The 17,150-nt window shown below is 30.5% G+C and overlaps 1 pseudogene across 1 annotated transcript in view; it reads right to left on the bottom strand.

Annotated features, from left to right (window-relative positions):
- The window catches only part of LOC143244364 (protein croquemort-like), a 53,581-nt pseudogene that overhangs the window by 12,599 nt on the left and 23,832 nt on the right, over nucleotides 1-17,150 (bottom strand). The window contains exons 5-9 of the transcript XR_013025041.1: nucleotides 13,429-13,520; nucleotides 11,167-11,213; nucleotides 6,451-6,523; nucleotides 5,630-5,811; nucleotides 2,937-3,055 (exon numbers count right to left, since the gene is read on the bottom strand). The product of XR_013025041.1 is annotated as a protein croquemort-like (transcript). The remainder of the gene's footprint in view (nucleotides 1-2,936; nucleotides 3,056-5,629; nucleotides 5,812-6,450; nucleotides 6,524-11,166; nucleotides 11,214-13,428; nucleotides 13,521-17,150) is intronic.

Raw genomic sequence — 17,150 nt, 5'->3', positions numbered from 1 at the left:
CTCAAATTGAGTGGTATTAGCAATTCTTGGAATAGTAAATGTCAAAGCTGATCTTTCTAGTTGTTTACTTATATTTATGGGTATGTTTTAATGAAGTAGTAATGTTTTATTATTATAAATTTTGGAACATAAGTCTTTATTATTAAATCTAAAGGAAAATGTAAATAATACGAGTAACTAAACTCATTACTTATTAGATGCCACAAAAAATCAGCGAATCTCTTCAACATGTGGAAAACTGAAAGTTATAATTTAGAGCTGGTAAAATTAAATTTAGTACAACTCTAAGTTTATTTGCTTGTTTTTTATAGCAAAGACACACTGGGCTATCTGCTGTGTCCACTGCTGGGAATCAAACACTGGGTTATAACAATGCAAATCTGTCGATTTGTAGCTTTTCTGACAGTGGAAAGGACAAAACTAAGTAAATACTTTATATGAATTTTGATATTTTAATGAAATACTAAATTTCTGTATTAGTAGCAGAAGAAAATTAAGTGTTGGAAACTTGTAACTAGTTTAACTAGATAACTTTTTGTAACCAGTTTAATTAGATAACTTTTTGTAACTAGTTTAATTAGATAACTTTTGTCTTGTTCCTCAAGTTAAAAACCAAAACAAGTCAATGGTATTTAGTATTACTTGGTCTTTCATGAGTAATTATTAAACTTAGCAAATATTCATTCTTCATACTGTAACTACACAGTATTTATAATTGCACAAATGAAAGCAAACCAGAAATATGTTGCTATGACGTACATCACGCATGTTACTGGATTAGGCTAAGATACTGTTAAAGAGATAATTTCATATCTAATGCCAATCAGCTATCTGAATAGTTTTCTTCTTGACATTTACTTCTGATTGGTATTCCGGTATGTTATTTTATGTGTGTCTGTGTGTGTTTTAAAAGACCAACTTCCTTTAACCCTATTGCTACAGTTTTTTCCTACTGTCAGAGGTCAATGGGTATGTCCTGATGTTTGGAAACTTACATTCAGAATTTTATTCAACTAATATTTTATGAATTTATGTTTGTAAGTTTGGTATCAAATTGTAAATTAGATTATAATTTCAATTTTAGTTTTATACATTAGTTAATTTCTTAATTTAAAAATAAATATTAAAATATAATTCTAAATATTGGTTTAAATTAGATGTTTGCAACATCAAAAGTCTCTAATTTCTTTATGAATTAGGAACTCAAATTACCAATACTGACAAGCTAGCATCTAAAATAAGAATATTCTAGCTTTTCTATTTGTTAAAATATCACTATATTAAGTGAATTAAAATCAGTGGTTCTTCCCACCTCTTCCATTTTAGAAAATGGTTAATTATATACACCCACTTTGCACTGTCACACATTTATAACCAATCAGAATTTTTCCCATGTGGTTTTCTCAGCCTATTGAAAGTAGGAATTTCCCAACATTATTTCATTTGTCTTCAATCTCAGAAGAAAGGCGTAGGTGAAAATGTTGTTCAAAGTACCACACTATTTTGGACCCAAATACCTTTTAATAAGCCTGTTAAATTACAGTGAAATTATGTGATATCAGTAATTTATAATTTTTTGTTCTTTTAAAAGTTATTTTGTTTGATATCTTCCATGTGTAAAATCCAGCTTAGGCTTAGCATGCAAAGTATGCAGCATGCCAGCTATGGCAAACACGTACAAACGACTTTGCAATCATAAGTAGTAGACATCATTAAGAACTTATTTGTGGATAGTAACTTATAGGTAATTCATTATAAACAAAATTTGATTGTACATTATAAACAAGATATGTCACTTTGTAAAGGTTTCTTTTTATACTATTGGACAAAGCAACGTGAATACATGTGCGTTCATCATTGTAACTTCTGTAATGTTAGTCATACATCGCTAAAAAATAAAAATATATAAATGTGTAATATCATGAGATAAAGCTATTTAAGCTAAACATTCGTGGTTTTGTGTTGTAATATGTAGTTATTTTAGAATGAAAATAGCTCAATTTATATCTAGTTCTTAATTCTTTTATGGTGGTTACAAGGTCAGTCAAACAGATATAATAGCAATAATAACAGATATAATATAAAGTGTTTTCTAAAAAAACGAATGATAACTGTTTGCAGGTTTCTCGAATGTACTGTGATTTTGAATATGAAAATTAACAATTTTCTTGTGCATAAAAGAATTATAATCTTAAAATTAAAATAACTTTTTATGTTGGATAGTTAACATTAAAAACAAATTCATGAACAAATCATTACTTAAAAAATCTTAAAACCTTAATGACAAAATTTCTAATATTTTGCATATCAAAATCTTGTAATATTTACTGACAGTCTGCAAAATACTGCATTAGAAGTTATAGTAGAAAAATTATAACAAGCACAAAATAGTTATGAGGTACGTCCCTGAGACCAATCTGACAGTTAAGAGAGTTAACAGATAACAAGCACAAAATGGTTATGAGGTAAGTCCCTGAGACCAAGCTGACAGTTAGAGAGTTAACAGATAACAAGCACAAAATGGTTATGAGGCAAGTCCCTGAGATCAAGCTGACATTTAGAGAGTTAACAGATGGCAAGCACAAAATGGTTATGAGGTAAGTCCCTGAGACCAAGCTGACAGTTAGAGAGTTAACAGATAACAAGCACAAAATGGTTATGAGGTAAGTCCCTGAGACCAAGCTGACAGTTAGAGAGTTAACAGATAACAAGCACAAAATGGTTATGAGGCAAGTCCCTGAGACCAAGCTGACATTTAGAGAGTTAACAGATAACAAGCACAAAATGGTTACGAGGCAAGTCCCTGAGACCAAGCTGACAGTTAGAGCTAACAGATGGATTTCTTTGCTATAATTAATTTTTTTAATTCTGATTCAACATTCCTATATAAATGGCAATTACAGAATACTACTTTTAAATATGGGAACTCTATTTACTGGTTCAAGATCAATGAAAAACTGGTGAGCTTCTGGATCTGGTTTCATTCCATCTACAAGTTGTCTATAGGAGGAGTCGGCATATAAGAAATGTGGATAAGAAATGACCACTGGCACACCTTGAGGAAAATAATGTTACTTTAGAAATTGATTTCATGGTTGTATCAAAACTGAGCATGTCAAAATGTCGACATTGTTAATAATAATTGAAACATATAGCAATTATCTAAAGTTAACTATAATTAAAACAATATTAACATTTGGTCAAAGCAAGTTATTCACAAAAATCAAACTAAAAATTAATCCAATGATGAACATAGCTAATTTGATATACTGTTATTACTTAGAAAAATTAAAATCTATTGCTTCATTAGATGGATACCCTTGCTGTTAGTCATATTTTTTGCCATAAACCGAACAATATCTCATGAGATTCAGTCAGCTCAGTTGTAACTGTATTTAAAGTTAACAAAGGAAAATAATTATTGTGAACATTAATATATAATCACCAGCAGTTTGTTTAATGCAATATTGTAGATTTCATGTTCCTAGGAAAACATAACACATGTATTACAATCCTTCTTAAGAATAGCTTGTTACAAATGAAAACCTATCAAATGGTTTCAACTGTGTAGCTTGATATCCGAGATAAGTCACCATGAAAATGTTATGATACAGTTATTTGTTAACACAAGGTATGCATAATTATGAGGAAAAACAAAATTTGAGCCCTTTACCTTCTCAGCTTGGTCAAGCATAACAAATCTATCAAACTCATTAGAGAAGCCCCTCCCATCTGTCCTGCCTCTTAGAAACAATCATGTATATATTTTGCATATGCTGTTGTACATGTTTATAACTAACAAAAATAACAGATTTTTTCTACCTAAAGCTTATTACACTGTTATTTATTTTCAGCAGACATAAATAAACAACTGGCCTTAAATTATTTGTCACTGGTTGTTTCACTCTGATCAGCTAATGAAAGTATGCTACACTACTGATAGCTTATTTTGAAAGACATAAATTATAGTAGTTTTGTGACATTATGTTCTAGTGACTCATATACATTTTGTGTTTGAAAGTTAAATGAAGTATTATATGTGGCATGTTACAATAGTAATAGAAAATGCTGATTACAAATTATACTTCAATGAATATTGTACAGACTGTACAAAAATCACATTGGTTGGTACAAAAATTAGTATCAGTCTAATTAAGAATAAATAAAGTTATTGTCATCAAGGATTTAAAACTTTTTCTTGGCAAAGCTGAAAATGTTTTTGTTTGTTTAAAAATTTCTTTTCAAGGTTTAATGCTAATTAACTAAATTAATTTGAATTGCTTAAGAAGAAAGTGAAATCCCTAGTTGGAAAAACACTAAGCTGAAAAACCAGAAATGAATTCACATCTACAACTAGGTCAACAGACTAATGATTTCACTTTTTTCTTAAGCAATTCAAAAATTCACAAATATATCTATACTGATCTTATTATTACTGCATTTTGCCATCTATAAAGAAGAGCAACAGAATGAGAAAAGGAGAGAATAAGAACACTACTACAGGAGGAAAAATTCCAGGAAAGAAAGAAAGATGAAGACAGATGCTTCTCTCAACAGTTGATAAGGAACTAGGAACTATCACTATGGAAACAAGTGCAATGAGAGACAGGAATCAGTGGAGTACCATGCTCACCAATGCCTTAGATGGACATGGTATCCAGAGAGAGAGAGAATGAAAGACATTTAAGAGATACACAGGAATAATAATACATTTGATGACAATACTGAGGTTATGTCATAAAAGTTCACTAGTTTTTATAAATGCAATGACCAAAATAAACACAAATGTTTCTTATATTAATCTTTCTTTGTTGAAAAAAACAACAAAAAACATCACACAATTTCTTGCTATAACAGAGGAATGTCTTTTTATTAACTGAATAAGCATTTGGTTGATCCATCAGATGGGCTACATACTGAAGAAGGAATGTTGACTTTAATTTTAAACTCACTATGTATATTTACAAGAAACATGGCAAGCATGTTGCATGCAAAAAGAGTGATGTATTAGAAAACTTCCTGTTATTCCAGCAGTGATTGGCTGATTGCAATTATGTTGTAGTATGAATTTGCCCACCAATCACTGCTCACGTAACACTTCTCTGTTATGCCATCAATGACTGGTTGAATTGTAACTATGCTGTAGCTAGGATTTGTAAAACACTTGTATGAAGACAGCATTTATGCAGATTTAATATTTTTACTGAAATGTTTGCAAAAAAAACTAGGAATATTAAAAAAAAATTATAAAACTCAATAAAACAATAAATTTAATTTTCACATGCCTGATTCAGACAATAATTCAGCAGATTTTGCAACATAAAAACTTTTACTTCCACTCATCCCAAATAACAGATTAAGAGAGATTTTGTTCACGGTGGCATGATTTTTGAAGTGAAAGAATTATCATTAATATTTTATAGAAATTCTTATAATGATGTCCAAATTGAGGGACTTGTAAGTCACATAAGTCTTGGGCATTTGAAAAGTAGTTTTATACTAAGCAAAAACTGTAAAGAGAGCATAAATCTAGTGTTATCCGAGAAATGTTTTCTCCATTTGAAACACAGTGAAAAAAATAAGTATATAAACAGATACTTTATGCAAGTAAACTAGTTGCAAAGACTACCTTCTGAACACGTTGATGCATTAAGTCCACCTGCAGGAAGACACTGGGTTCCATTGGAAGAACAGAAGCATTTGTTGTTAAGGTCAAGCTTGCCGTTATCCAGAACAGTGTTATCAGCCCAATAATGGAAAGCTGTTATACCCTTAATTTCTGTTTCTTTAAGAAAGGAGAGAGAAACAGATCTGTGGAAAGCATGAGATAAAAAAAACAATTTACTATACAGAAATAATAAAATGAAACTTAGCACTGTTGGTTACTTCTTGCTCAAAACGTTATGAAGTGTACATATAAACATTTCCATATTCTTATACCGGTAAAACAGGACCCAAAGATCACCTCTAAAGATAGTTGAATTAGAACTGACTAGAAACTTAACCTTGGATTTTAGCAATGAAGTCCACAGATTTACTACTGTCCGTTTAAAGATTTATACACATTCAATATCACTTTGTTGATAATAAAAATGTTTTCATGTTTTCCTTTGAGCTTGGATGTTTTATAATTTGAAGGGTGGCATCTGAAAGGTTGTATTAAAACATTCAGAGACAGAGAAGAGAAACTGCACGAGAAACAAAATACTGGCATGGAACGTTTCTTTTGGGAATGGAAAAATCATCATAGAAATAAACTGTTTATAGAACAGACCTTGGAGAGGACTATAGTTGTAAGTATGAAGATTTTTAAAAAAATTTTCTGTAAGTATAACATTAAGTAAATATTTGAAAATGATAATATATTAACTAGAAAAAAAAATTTTGGAGTAAAAAAATTGTTGAAACAATCAGAGTTACTATCTTTGCTTAAATTTACAAACCCCTTACCTACAAATGTCAGAAACGTAAACTGTCAACTTGTCGTCCTTTGATTCCCGGAATGGTGGCCACATGTCCCCAGCTATGAATAAAAATAAAATATTTTTACATATGTATGTTTGCAGTAGAATAGAATACAAGACTTTTAAGTAATAATAAAAAAACAAAAACAATTTAAATACTACAAATGTTATATTTTAAGAGGAAAATTCAAATGTTACTGATATTAGTTGTTGTTGCTATTGAAATTAACTGGTAAATAAAAAAAAAGATAAAAGCCAGACTTCTGTTACAATCTCATGTAATCATACTTATAAAAAAAAACAATATTGTACTAAGACCTGCAGAAAAAAGATTTTATGAGTAAAAATATAAATAACCTTTACAATTATAATGTTGTTTAAAAAATCTTCAAACACCACTTAAAACATTTGAATCAAAAGAAGCATATTGTGGTATACCAAGATTCATTGATATCCCTTAAGAGTACTTGGATAAAAGCTGCAGAATAACAGGAGATTTGCAAGGAAATGTTTTACAGAGCCAAAATTTTGAATTCTCAGATTCCTAATGAGACTAAATTATGCCAACACAGTGAATCTATCTTTCATTTTGAAAAACAACAATATACAGCTTAAAACCATTGCAGCTTTTGTGGCAATTTTTCTGAATGGCTTTCAAAATCCTACTTTTGCTAAAATTTCTCAGAAACTAGCATCATCATGTTCTAAACTCAGAAAATATAGCATAAAATACTAAAAATTCACAATTATTCTTCTAAAGGTGAAGATGCTACCTGCATGATAAATGGTAATTCTTGCTTCAAAATAAGGGGTATTATTCCATTTATGGTGTATCACACAACTTTCGAATAAAAAAAAATCACTGTTAATTTTTATACAGCAAAATCCTAGTAAGTTACAACAATCTTTCCTAAAAGAAAGTGCATGTAATACCCTTTCTGAATGACCTAGTTCCACAAGTAACTAGGGTGATAACCACCATTTTATACTAAGATTACATACACAATATGTAGTGAAATTTTTGAAACTTTTATATCAGCCACATGGATAAGATGCATATGGAATGCCTATGTATTACAACATTACCCATATATTTAATGAAAAGTAACTTAATTATACCACATCAGTGAGAGGAAAACGTGTTTAGGCTTAGAATTCAAGTAATTAATACCTTTGCTTACAGGTCAGTGAAAAAAACATGGATACCAGTAATGCCCCAAAATGGCTCACAATATGACAAAATAATAAAATGTGACAAATATGATTTTCTAACTAATTTTCAACATGTTATCTATCACAAACAAAACAAAAACTTATGTTATACCCACCAATTTAATGGTAATATGTTCCATAATTGAGCTATAATACAGAAAATAGAGGGAAAAATGGCATAACCTGATTCCAATGGTCATCTCTGAAAGAACAAATTGAAACTTACATAAAATATTGTACACATGGAGATGTTAGTTTGTGGCAAGTTTCAAGTTAATGCTCCATGGTTTGAACACCTATGATACACCACCAGTTGGGACAATAAGTATGTGGCTGGTACTGTCAGTGTCATTCAAGAACATCAACAATAGTACTGCAGTCATACTGCATCTGTTATGGTACACAGGCAATTACTCTTTTACTAAAGAAATAGCTTAACCCTCTAAACATGGGTGGCTTAAAGTGTGCACCTCACAACCCTTTTAGAGACTTATGTTTCAAATTTAATTCAATGAGTTTATTACTAATGTATATCAATAAATTTGGCAAAAACATAATTTGTAATTCGAATTTTGATATAAGTTTTAATTTCAAATGCAGATATCTAAATAAGTTCTTCACCTTCGCTTCTTTGTATCATGTGAAACGTATTAGCTTTAAATTACCCATTTTGAATTTTCTTTTCATCCTTATATTATATTCTAAGTTTTTCAGTTTTGTACACTTATATGTTAGTTACTCCAGAGCTAAAATATAAAGATATAGTATTTAAACGTTTTTGATTTATAGAGATATGAACAAGAAAGTCAAACAAATGTGCCATGCTCTGCCTAGTATATCCTGTCTTTCAAAAATGTCATTAATTTGCTATGGCAGTGTTTCCCAAACTTTTGTCCTCCACCTTCACTAAACATGGTTTCCTGTGCAGCTCTCTCCATTTGTTGAATGAGAGAAAGGGCGAGTTAAGTGACGAGATATAATATATGGATAAACTATGGCATTTACTATTGGATTATTTCTAATAAAAGGAAAGAAAAAATTCTAATTTACTAAATGAGACAAGGCTAGTAGATTTATATGCAAAAACGGCTCGTTTGGGTTGAGAAAATATTTTACATAGAAGAGCGAACAACGTTTCGACCTTCTTCGGTCATCATCAGGTTCACAAAGAAAGAGGTAACTGACCGGAAGCTGACCACATGTTTGAAAGGGGTTGTGTAACGGTGTGTCGAAATGTAGATGGTGGTATTAGATGTTTGAATATATAATTTTATTTATTTATTATATTAATATAGGTATAAAGGCGTTCCTTTATATTGGTTTATTTTGGGTTTAAGTTGTTGTATAAGTAAGGCTTCTTTAATTTTGCGTTTGTTTATGTTTGTTTCTTTATTTAGTATTTGAGTGTTATCTATGGTTATGTTGTGTTTATTTGACTTGCAGTGTTCGAAAACGTGTGAAGGTGACTTTTTATGTTCTTTGAATCTGGTTTCCATTTTTCTACTTGTTTCTCCAATATAGAAGTCGTGGCAGTTATCACATTGTATTTTATAAATAATGTTGGTGTGGTGTTTGTCAGTGTAGTTTTTACATAGTATAGACCTCAGTTTTGTGCCTGGTTTTATACTATGTAAAAACTACACTGACAAACACCACACCAACATTATTTATAAAATACAATGTGATAACTGCCACGACTTCTATATTGGAGAAACAAGTAGAAAAATGGAAACCAGATTCAAAGAACATAAAAAGTCACCTTCACACGTTTTCGAACACTGCAAGTCAAATAAACACAACATAACCATAGATAACACTCAAATACTAAATAAAGAAACAAACATAAACAAACGCAAAATTAAAGAAGCCTTACTTATACAACAACTTAAACCCAAAATAAACCAATATAAAGGAACGCCTTTATACCTATATTAATATAATAAATAAATAAAATTATATATTCAAACATCTAATACCACCATCTACATTTCGACACACCGTTACACAACCCCTTTCAAACATGTGGTCAGCTTCCGGTCAGTTACCTCTTTCTTTGTGAACCTGATGATGACCGAAGAAGGTCGAAACGTTGTTCGCTCTTCTATGTAAAATATTTTCTTAACCCAAACGAGCCGTTTTTGCATATAAATTTTCTCAACAAGTGGGTTTCTCAACATCACTGAAGGCTAGTAGATGTTAGGATAACTAGTTTTGAAGGTTTCAGTATTATTTTCTTTTGTTTGCCAGCATGGGAGCTCTGCTTGACTACCTAATTGAATTATTCAACCAATTTCAAACTTAGTTAGAAAGCAACATTTTGTATTATAAGTTGCATATTTAATTTTTTAAAAATTCTCAGAGCAAACTATAGTTACTGAAAATTAGGATTAGGCCATGACACAAATTTTTAAATCACTTAGTTACAACTATGAAGGCAAAAGCCTGAAAAAGAGACAAGATTAGAGACATAGGCACTAAATGTCTTGTCTTTTATGTATATATTTTTTATCTACTATTACAAAAGGAACTAGAATGTAAAAATTAGAAACTTATTGGGTTAGATAAGAAAAATTCAATAAATAGTTGTGTATTGGTGTTCAGCATGAGTGTGATTATGTAAATTGACAAACAAATGCTGGTAACTTAATTTGTTTTGTTTAAACAAAGCTTTTCCATGTAAAATGTAACTATTGCTGTAGCTTGAGAGAGAGAGAGTATGTGCAGTTGTAAAGAAATAAAAACCAATTAACTTTAGCTGTAAAAAATAATGTGTAATTGTCTGTTAAAATGTGGAATTATTCTAGAAGAAAAGGCAGTTTTGATTTATTTCATATATTTTGTAGTGGTTACAAGACTGATCAAATGAACCAAGCCTGTATACAGTATTGGTGTACAGAAAAAGACAGTTTCATAGCAGAAACACTTACTCTATTAAAAGTTATAAGGTTTAGTTTCATGGTTGCAGGGTTGGCCAAAATGACCAACCTTGAATGGTACCTGATCTCAAGAGTTAAAACTGAGCATATAAATATAGAGAAATTACCAACCACAGCCTTGTACGGTTTCAAAAAATACATTAACTGATCAGATAGCTTTAGATGCTCATGTACTAAAAATGATTGAAATGATCAAAAACTAATTTTCTCCTTTCTAAAAATTTAGAAAAAAAAAAGCTGTAATGAGTAGTATTTGTTATTGCTGAACTACCTTGGCTGATTAGTGAAGAATACAGAAAAATGTTTGTCTTCAAATGGTCATGTTATCAGTGTTATCTAACAAAGCAATTACATTTAACTTGACTTTGGTTATGGAGATAAGGTTCTTTCTCTCTCTCTCTCTTTTTTTTTTTTTTTTTTAAATAGATAATTCTTGTACCATTACACCTTGTTGTATTAATATTATTTGAGAGAATCACAGAAATATGGAGATTAAATAACTAATTTTTATTGCAATTTTCCTTAATTTGAGTAAAATACTTGTTGGTACTAACCTGATCCATTAATCATGTCACATGTACCATCCCAAGCACCAGCTGCCCTGTTTAAAAATATACAGTAAAGAAAATGTAGGTTTAACTTATTTCATTTCTACAACTCTTTAGAAATATTATGCAACAGAGCTAAAGTTTGGCAAGATTAAATACAGCTAAAATTTGGCAAGATTAAGGCCAGTCTAGTGTGCCAAAAACATTCGTACTTCATATGTTCAGCATCATAAAAAACAACATTTTTATTATTATTCACAAACAAATATAATACAAAATAACCAAATGGTAATTAAAGTTTTCCAGTTTACCTTTATAGCTAAAATTACCAATTTTACTAACCGGAATACATGAATTATTGGTATTTACATTTTATATCCAAAATCACTTGTGACAAGCAAGTTCCAAACTCTTTTCACTAATGACACCTAAACCCAATTACCTTGACTTGTGGAACACTCTTATGTTCTTATTTATTCTTTGTTTGATAAAACTCTTAGTACCTTGTTGCAACACACAGTTTGGAAACCACTGTTCTAATGATGTATTTTAGAATGTGCTAAATCTCATTATATATACAAGTTATACAAAAGAATGTATGGAAATATAAATGTAATTTTGTACTATACAGAGATATGAGAGATTTCATATTGCCAGAAATCTTGTACTTCTCTATTTGTAAATGTAGTGCACAACATTTCTGCTTATTGGAGTCATTTTCTACTCATTGGTCACATATGCATCCGTATACATTGAAACACTAACACTATACATTGGGCACTACTTTTATAATATAATGTTTAGTGTTAAGTGACAAATATTTGTAGTTTTGGTCTATATTTAGGGCAAGCTGATTACTAATAAGCACCCCAAGAAGGGGCACCCCCTGTACATTACACAAAAAAATTGCATTTATAACAATATAAATTTAAAACTATAGTTAAACTATTTTTTAAACTATTATATTTTTTATTAAAACTGTAAATTCATGTTTAAGACATGTAACATTAATTTAGTCAGTTGACTTGCACTGTGAAAACTCAATTACTCCTAGAGTAATGAGACAGGTCTACTGAATAATACAAGATCTGGCAAAGTATCTATCACAGAGTAATACCGAGTTTCTCTAAACTCCCGAGTTTGCACGAATGGAATAGAGATTGAATACACTATTTATTAAAATATAACACCAACACAATGTATGTATTTGCTTTGGCTGATAGACTTTTGTTCATGGTCAATTGCATCTAATTACTTGCACTTGTTGGACCTAGATAATCCACTGCACTATTTTAATTTAATCTTCCTTGCTTCACAGGTAACATTAAATTTACTCACAGTGACTAGCACTATCCACGTGACTAATTATTTTCATTCAAACACAGAGGAGACTAACATCAAAATACCACCTTACGTACAGTTAAAGAACACCTCTGTCTACATTCATTCACTATTATGAATATTTACCCTATGGACAGAACAAGTGATCTCAAAGAGAGCAAAAGCAGCTAAAGTGATATCAACTTACTTTCTTGACCATGTTATGCAAAAAAATCTACAGATTCTCAGGATAACTGACAAATTTATTATAATACTATATTAATATTAATATAAAATACACAATATTTTCATATACTGCACTGTCAATTGTATTTAATTGTGATATTTTGATAGCTTAGCCTCGATGTGATGACAGGCAGGTTGAAACCAACTCTGCCCTTAGTGTTAAAAAACTTAAATTATAGCCTAATATAGGAGAACTATTAATCTAAAAATGTAGTGCAGAAAATGAAATAAATACATCCCTAAATAAATACACTGTATTTACCTTACATGTCTATCATACTTCTTTATAAAATCTGTAGGGTTTATTTTTTTTCTATATATATATATATATTTTATAGAAAAAACTGTGCTAAACTTATGATGATAAATATGTTGCAAATAAATCATTTCCACCATAAACTGTGTTTTTTTTAAATACACCTTTAGTTATTTAACAAAGACTTCACATAACAAAAACCACAAAATAATTTTTGAATATATTATGAAAAAGTTTTTGTTGTACAGAAAACTGTAAATGAACAAAACATCAGAAAAAACATGCAACCCTTAAAGATGTAATTTTTGGAATTAACGATACTTATGAATCAGCTTCATATATACATAGTACCTATGAAATTCAAAGGATACATGAAAATATTAGTTTTCTGATGTAAAAATGATATATTATCTCTGAAAATTAGAAATAATTTGCGACGTACTAACCCACTTCCTTTCCACATGTTAACATGTCCAAGATTTTCTATTTTATCCTTTCCAGTGAAAATTGTATAAATTCCATCATCTGTGTTATTTTTCTGCAACATAATAATTGACATGTAGTTAGAACACTAAATGAAACTGTATCAAAACATTTTAACCTGAAATATGAATTTCCACGACTGTGTTGTGTGTGCATACATACATACATAATCAATAGGTCTAAGTAAAAGCAAATCTTCTTTAACTTTATGAAAAAGTTATTTCCATTTTTAAAATCATTATAATTATTATAACAAGGAAGGTTTAGTAACCCTACACAATACCTTAACGTTTATACATTTTAGCAGTCACAGAAATATGTTTTCATTGCTAAAGTAACAATTCAGTTCTTTGATATTACTGTTTTACCCTGTAGTTTCTCATTCTTGAAACCTTAGATCTTTTTTTATACTTGTCTTTTTCTCATTTCTGATAAGCATATTTTAATTATTCTACCTCTTAAGTGCAGAAATGTTTCAAGGACTGCATAACTTATGCAAACATGTACAGTATTATAAGGTGACCATTCATTATTCATCCAAAACATCACACTTCTGTACATTCCACACAAAAAGAACAGCAGTCTCCCAGTTGATGTTTGCAATAATTTCTGGTAAATTTGTTGCAAATGCTGTCCCTCTTACTGAATTTCTGTAGGTGTATTGCATAGATCCTGTCTGTTACATATTCCACATCACTGCAGCATTTGCAATGATTGTGTCCAAGATGCTTACCAATTTTAAACTAAACGAATGTGGCAGGGATTCAGTTTAGAGATAGAGAAATCTAAAGAATTCTCTCTCCAACTGGGGTGGTCAGGAAAGTTGTAGTTCCTTTTCTTCCCCTCACATGAGAAATTGTTTGAATTTTCATGGTTTTTTTTTTCCTTTACTTTTATTTTTATACTTTTAAGGAAGAATGGGGTATTTGAGAGTAATACGAAAGACGGGAGAACTGGACGAGGGCAGCATAAGTGAAATTAGCCAGACCTTGGCCCAGGGTCAGAATATGCTGGCATCTGGAGAGTTGATTTAAAATGAACTAAAACTGGATAAACTATATTACCAATTTTAGCAAGCACTGTTGTTTATAAAGAGCTCCTCTGTGTACATTGTGGTGGACATGCATAGGAAGAGGAGACATCAGGTAAATAATGCAAGTATAGTTAAAACTGTGTTCTCTGTGGTTGTACAGGTGGTACACAGATGCAATGACTTTCAACAGGTAAGCTACAAGCAAGCAGTAGATCCAAGGAGCATTTTGAAAAGAATAAATCAAACATGAACAGCAAAGCACTCAAGTATCTTTAATCACACAAACAAAGAAAGGCACTGATGTTTTACTGGCAAAGTTAATTTTATAAATTCTCTACAGATGAAGATGTAGAATGAAATGTTTATGTTAAGTATTGTCTCATAACTAGAATAGCACTATATTACAATAATTCTTGATTACGAGAAACCCACTTGAAGTAAAAATGTATCTCAGAATGGCTGGTATGGGTAGTAACAGTTTTACTAATAAAGCAGAGAACAATGTTTCGACCTTCCTAGGTCATCTTCAGGTTAACGCTTTTTTTTTTATACTTTTATTTGGTGTTATTTTAAAGCAAACACTTGGGAATTGTTTTTACAACAATTAAATTATTCTACAGTTAACCTAAAGATGACCTAGGAAGGTCAAAATGTTGTTCTCTGCTTTATTAGTAAAAGTGTTGATACCCATACCAGTTATTCCAAGATACAGCATTTTACAAGGTTAAGTCCAGACCAAAGATTCTAGTGTGTATAATATTCAACATGTAGATAAACTATGCCAACAATCACTATCTTCTACAAATCCAAGGCAAGATAAATAATCTCTTGGAAAATTACTTATAGAAATCTCTAGGCTATATTTCAACTTGGACATGATCCTTATCTGAAAGCAGTGTTTTATATAAAAATAAAATGAAGTAAGTGCTAACCTCTTCAACATATTCTTGTATTCTTTATCTATGGCAAAATATTAGTGAATATTTATAACCTTTCACATTTTGTAACAAAAACAATCAGTAAATTTAACACAGAACACTTTACCTTGACATAAATACACATAAATGTTTGTATCAATAACAATTCAATGTGGTTTCATTACAAGGTAAATACATATTATTACGGCCATAGCTAGAGTGAAAATTTACCTGTGGTCCAAACAAGGAAAAAGCACCTAGGGCCAGCCCCACATATTGTGTACCTTTTCCATGTAGGTGTAAAATTAAGTAGTGTATTACATTTAATCTTAAATTTTTACTAAGGTCTGGACTTTAGTGACCTCATCAGTTAAAAAAGACAAAAATACAACCCGAGTCCTTTTTTTGCCTTACTGTTTTTCATTTAATTGGTTTTGTAGCATCACAGTCGTCTCTTAGTATGAAAACGCTTTTTTTTTCTTCAAAAAGCAATAAAAGTTTAGTTTAAAACCTAATAACTAGGAGTCAATAACCAATATTAAAATATCTTTAATGTTCATGATAAAAGTAACATAATACACACACTACAGGCATTATTATTGAAAAATGTTTTTCAATAGTGTTTCTTTGGAGTTGTTCTCAGTATAGTATATATACCACAACTTTCGGTCTCCTGATTATTAAACTTCTCACCTCCTACTTTCTTTAAATTAAAATGTAAGGAAGTGATAAAATCGTCAACAATGAAAGGATTCATTTTTTTTTAAATACATGTAAGTATATATACCTAAATAACATCATTCTGTTTAAGTTGCAGCTGCAGCATGGCCAGGTGGTTAAGGCAACCAACTCGTAACCTGAGGGTCGCGAGTTTGAATCCCCATCACACCAAACCTGCTCCCCTTTCACCCTTAGGAGTGTTATAAGGGGATGGTCAATCCCACTGCTCATTGGTAAAAGAGTAGCCCAAGAGTTGGCAGTAGGTGTTGATGATTAGCTGCCTTCCATTTAGTCTTACACTGCTGAGTTAGGGAAGGCTAGTGCAGATAGCCTTTGTGTAGCTTTGCATGAAATGCAAAACAAAACAAACCAATCTTTTTAAGTTACGAAAGTATAAAATACTTAAATTGTTCATGAACAACAGATACGCTAAACAAACTCTGATAATCTTACATGAATAGAATTTGAAAAACTTTATGTGTGGGTTAACCATATTAGTAGAGTTGCCTAATAGCTTTAGGTGTTCTCAATCATTTACGGTCGAAAATCTGGGCTTTCATCTAATTGTAAGCTTGTTAAAGTTCTGAATGAAGATACCTTTATTGAATTTCTACAAATATTCATTTAAGTTTTTCATTAGTTACAGTAAAAAATCTGGGCTTTCGTCTAATTGTAAGCTTGTTAAAGTTATAACATATAAAGTTTTTACGACAAATGTTTTTGTTTCCCTATACCTTTTGTTGTGTTATTTTAAAGTGACACTTGGGAATTGTTTTTACTACAGTTAAATAATTCTACATCATATATAAATGTAAGAATGGTTGTGCAAGCTTTACACTGTTATTCTGTGATGAACATTATAAAAATGTTCTTAAGAATCTATACAATTCCACTTTTTTTTTTTTTAATAGTTTCACACGTGCAGAACAATGTCATTAGAAATGGTCAGTAGTGCATTTGTTAGATTGGAATTTATAATGGGCTGTTTCTGTCTTACATTAGTAAGTAAAACATT

The sequence above is a fragment of the Tachypleus tridentatus genome, chromosome 2 (genome assembly GCF_004210375.1).
Source record: "Tachypleus tridentatus isolate NWPU-2018 chromosome 2, ASM421037v1, whole genome shotgun sequence".
Classification (NCBI taxonomy): Eukaryota; Metazoa; Arthropoda; class Merostomata; order Xiphosura; family Limulidae; genus Tachypleus; species Tachypleus tridentatus.
Note: the sequence above shows the minus strand (reverse complement) of the source record. Positions and strands in the feature narration are given on the sequence as shown.